A 5,077-nucleotide genomic window follows, 5' to 3' on the forward strand; every position below is an offset into this window, starting at 1 on the left:
CGAGCTTAGCTTTACAAGGCTAGCTCTGTTAGCAGTAAGGCTAAAGGCTAGGTTAGCTTTAATGAAAATTAGTATAGAAGAAGAAGGGTGCCGTCTCTGGAAAGAAAATAAATGAGAAGAAAAGCTGCTGTCTGGAAAACGCTAAAAAAAAAAAAATAGCTTAGCTAGTTTGGCTACAGATCATGCTAGCTCAGTACAGAGCCCAGTGGAGCGGTGTTCTGTCAGATGAGCATACCCCATCAGGCCAGCATACCCCATCAGACCAGCATGCGCGCATGCTGGTTATTAGCGGCTATCAGGCCCATAGAATGAGTTATCCCTAAAAAGTAATCCGCATGTCGCTCATATTAAACAAACAAATAAATCTCATATCACCGAGTCGTAGAATCCTCTCCCTATAAATATTAAATTCTCTGTGAAAAAATGCAGATCATTCTTTAATAAGATCCTCGTCAAAAGGACTTGAAAAGGTTTTTTTTTAAAGCTAATGTGTTTAGTGGACCTAATGAAGGGAGTTTTTTTTATTGTTTTATGCTCAAAACTACGACAAAAATCTGATTAAATCGGGAAATAAAACGGCGTGATTGGATGGAAGGAGAGCAGAGACAGACGACACTGTAATGCGTATTACTGATGGTATGCTGGTCTGACGGGGTATGCCGGTCTGACGGGGTATGCCGGTCTGACGGTATGCCGGTCTGACGGTATGCTGGTCTGACGGGGTATTGCGGTCTGACGGGGTATGCCGGTCTGACGGGGTATGCCTGTCTGACGGTATGCCGGTCTGACGGTATGCTGGTCTGACGGGGTATGCCGGTCTGACGGGGTATGCCGGTCTGACGGTATGCTGGTCTGACGGGGTATGCCGGTCTGACGGGGTATGCCGGTCTGACGGTATGCTGGTCTGACGGGGTATGCCGGTCTGACGGGGTATGCCGGTCTGACGGGGTATGCCGGTCTGACGGTATGCTGGTCTGACGGTATGCCGGTCTTACAAGGTATGCCGGTCTGACGGGGTATGCTAGTCTGACGGTATGCCGGTCTGACGGTATGCCGGTCTGACGGGGTATGCCAGTCTGACGGTATGCCGGTCTGACGGGGTATGCCAGTCTGACGGTATGCCGGTCTGACGGGGTATGCTGGTCTGACAGAACACCGGTCCTGGAACCAGTGACCTCCCGCAGACCAAAGCCTGGTGGAGGAAGGCTTCTCAGATGAATTGCTAGCTATTTCAGAATATTTAGTAACCAGAACCAGCAGAACCTTCCTGCTGGTTCTGGGGGCTAGAGCAGCACACTGGACCGTGCCTCTGCACCTACAAGCCAAAGATCTTGATTTCTAATGATTTTATCGTATAATCAATAATGTGTCTGTCAGGAATGTCATGTTTGCTTTCTGTATGTGTGTGTGGGGGGGGCTGTTAATGATCTTTAATGCCAACTTTTTGTTCATGTGCCTTTTTTAGAACCAAAAGCTGCTTGCTAAACGCTAAACCAAATCCCAGCCTGACTTTGACAGGTTTGCTCATCACTGTACAAGCTTCACTGAACCAAGTCCAATGTTTGTTGATTTACAGACGCACTCCTGCTTCAGTCCCATACTGTAACACCAATGTATAACGATGCCAACACTAAATAATACTTATAATTTGAATAAATAAATTGAAAAACCCTAGTGAGTGGCTGTTTGGTGTTTTTAACTTTCTTCTTCTATTTTTTTCTTTTCTTTTTACATTTTTTTAGTCAAAGTTTCATTCAGAAAGTTTAGTTACTGAGAAAAAAGTGGTGAGATAAGACCAAAAACGCTCCACAACTATGTTAGCCAAAAACAAACCTCTTGGGAGCCGTTAAGATATTTAAATCTAACAGCAGCAGGGAGGAAGAATCCAGCTTTGTTTAAGGCTAGGCTTAAAACTTTAGCTTCTAGTTAGAGTGGCTCAGGTTATCCTGAGCTATCTATAGTTCTGCTGCTATAGGCTTAGACTGCTGGAGGACATAGGGACCCCTTTTTCATCATTCTGCTTCATTCTATCTCTATTCTCCCACTCTGCAGAATCTGTTAGTTCAATCTCTAACGTTCTGCTCTCTCTGCTTTTTCTCATAGTAGCTTCATCTGGTCTGTTCCTGTTTGGCTGTGACTCCATCCTGGAGAGAAATATCAGCTGTGCTGCTGCCATCAACACCCTTGTTTCTAGATGTTGGAGCTTGGCCTGTTTTCCAGTGTAGTCCTGTTTCTCTGACTGTGACTAACTGGATGTGCTCTCTTCATCCTCTGACATGGGAGCTGGCTCGGAGCTCGTCTGCCTGGCTGTGTGTTTCCTGGACGGGGCCGCCTGTGGAGCTGGTTGACAGTTGCCTTTTGTATCTATGCTTCTTTTTCTATGTCTGCTTCTGTCTCCTTGAACCCCAGTGGGCCTCAGCAGATGGCCGCTCACACTGAGCCTGGTTCTGCTGGAGGTTTCTTCCTGTTCAAAGGGAGTTTTTCCTCTCCACTGTCGCTACAAGCATGCTTAGTGTGAGGGATTGCTGAAGAGTCAATGAGTCGATGCAATCAGCTGGTTTTCCTTAGATAGAAAACTTTGAATCAATCTGACTGGATGATCTGGTTGATGTGGATCTATAAAGTGACCTGAGATGACATGATGTGAATTGGAGCTATAGAAATAAACTGAATAGAATTTAATTGAATGGTTAATCACTTATTAATCAACCACAGCTGACCAAAGTTCTGTACAGAAAAATAAAACATCACAGATAAAAGAGAAAAGAACTCAAACATGGGTCAGTAATGTTGCACAATAAAATATAAAATAAAACATAAATGGATAAAATAAAGCCCACTGCCGAGGTCGGCTATAGTCACCACCTGGTGGTCTTGGTGGCTCCTCCCACCCTCCAAAAGATGTCTGCTGTTCTGTAAAAGCATTGATCTTCATGTTAACTCTATATCTACAGACACACAGCCGTCCACCTGGGCAACAGGGCAACGGCAGCAGTTATAAGAGAAACAGCCCAAAGGTTCCCAAACCTTTCAACTGGTGACCCGTAATATAGAGCTAGAATTATATCACCAGCTTAACATCTGATCTGAATAGAAACATTTCTGAAACATCTTTAAACATCTGGTGAATTAGTGATAAATAAAAACAGCATCCGTTGTCATTGCTTTTGTCTTCTATATTTCTCACTGATGTTTTTATATCTTAAAGCACACAAATGTGCCTCACTGTTCACCATCATCATTTCTAGTGTTTCTTTTCCATAGAGGATCCTGAGATCCCCAACCCCCCCCCCAGTTTAAGGTTGGTTTTTCTCTCTTGACATAGATGCTTCCTTCCTCTCAAACCACCTGTCTTCTTTGTCCAAAAAGGGTGCTCTCCTGTGTTGGGCCATGCGTCTGTGGAGAGGTTGTTTGGTTTCTCCAAAGATCAGATCATTCCTCCCTGCATTGACCTGCAGACACTCTGCTCAGATTAGGTCTGCAGGATGAACTAGTCTCTGTTTCAGGGTCTGTTTGCTTTGAAATGTTCTGGGATTTAGTGTTTGGAGAAAATCCTCTGGAGTTTCTCAGAGTTTCCAGCAACATGATGGGATGGAGATGTTTTTGGGTTTAATCTTCTCACCGTTATGTTCTGCTCTCAGGTCTTTTGGATTTGGCCCAGTTTGGGTCTCCACAGGTTTGGAGAGCATCTTTGATGAGTTTCTGTTCTTGGTGCTTCTGTTTTAGGAGGGACATGCTCGGCCCGCTGCTGGAAGGTTCTGATTTCACACACAGCCCACCTCCTCAGGTCTTATCACTGGGTTCGATGTTTCTGTCAGTGCGGTATAAGGAGAGCCCCTCCAGGCTAAAGGCTGATTTAAGGCCTGGTTATCCTCCTGCTGCAGTGTGTCGCAGTGAGCTTGACGCAGACATTTTTGATTTATGCTCAATTTTGAGCATGGTCTGCGCTACACGCTGTGGGTCTAGATACGGCTGAGGCGGTGAGGAAGTGGGGGCAAGTTTATGCGACAACGGAGGGACATGATGGCAAAAAATAGCGGAGATCCAGGTGGAAAATGGGTCCCAGCGTTCTCGTGCACCTCGAGCTTCTAGCGGGTCAAACTTCACTACTTGTTTTCCACAATTTTGATCATATAAACAAAACAAGACAGGAGGCTGGCTCCTGTCTGCAGCACTGTCTGCGGTCACCTACAATTTTGGAGAGGTGCAGCAAAGTATCTGCTGAGGGGGCGGGGACATCGGTTTGTTCACTGCGACACCTACGCAGACGGCCTAGTTTCGAAGTATAAATCAGCCTTTATACTTCGAAACTAGGCCGCCTGCGTAGGTGTCGCAGTGAACAAAAACACTTCCCCATTTGAAAATTTTTACTTTTCAAATGATCCTTAATAATCCAACTCAATCTAGATTTACTTTAATGCTATTTGAATTTTAAACAGATCTATTTTATCTATTTTAAACATAATATCCTATAATATGTTCTATAATCTACTGACGTAGCCCGGCAGCGCTTCGCTTCAGCCCAGTGTGTCCAAATGTGAGATAAAAATAATGTCTCTTCTTGGCGTCCATTTTCTTTTCTCCTGTTTTCTTGTAAATCTTATAGAAGTTGTGTCCTTTGCTTTCTTGCTAATGGAAATCCTTCCTGGGTTTTAGTCCAGAGTGTGTCATGTTCAAAGTGGCCACCAGGGGTCGTCATTGCGTCTCTTTAAGCCCTCCTCCGACAGACTCCTCCAACTTGGAACATGAAGTTACCCTTCATGTCTAGGAACAAGATCTGTAGAGCAGGGAAACATGGTGGGGGGGGGGGGGGTGTTCTCCCACTAGGTTAGATAGCCCCCCCCCCCCTAAAGGCTATTAAAGCTGTGATTTTAGTGAAGTTACAGTTAAGGTATTATAGTTCATCTAATAATCAGTACATTTAATAAAGTTTTAATTGGAGTAAGAAGCTGTTTTGGTTCCTCAGGGTGCCCCCCCGTCTCTAAATAAAAACATTGGGAAACACCACAGATGTAATATTGCTGCTCTCTGATTGGCTGTGGGCAGCAGCCATGGACCAATCAGCAGGCTGGGCTGT

The sequence above is a fragment of the Cyprinodon tularosa genome, unplaced genomic scaffold (assembly GCF_016077235.1).
Source record: "Cyprinodon tularosa strain WSP-4 unplaced genomic scaffold, ASM1607723v1 ctg1016, whole genome shotgun sequence".
NCBI classification, from domain to species: domain Eukaryota; kingdom Metazoa; phylum Chordata; class Actinopteri; order Cyprinodontiformes; family Cyprinodontidae; genus Cyprinodon; species Cyprinodon tularosa.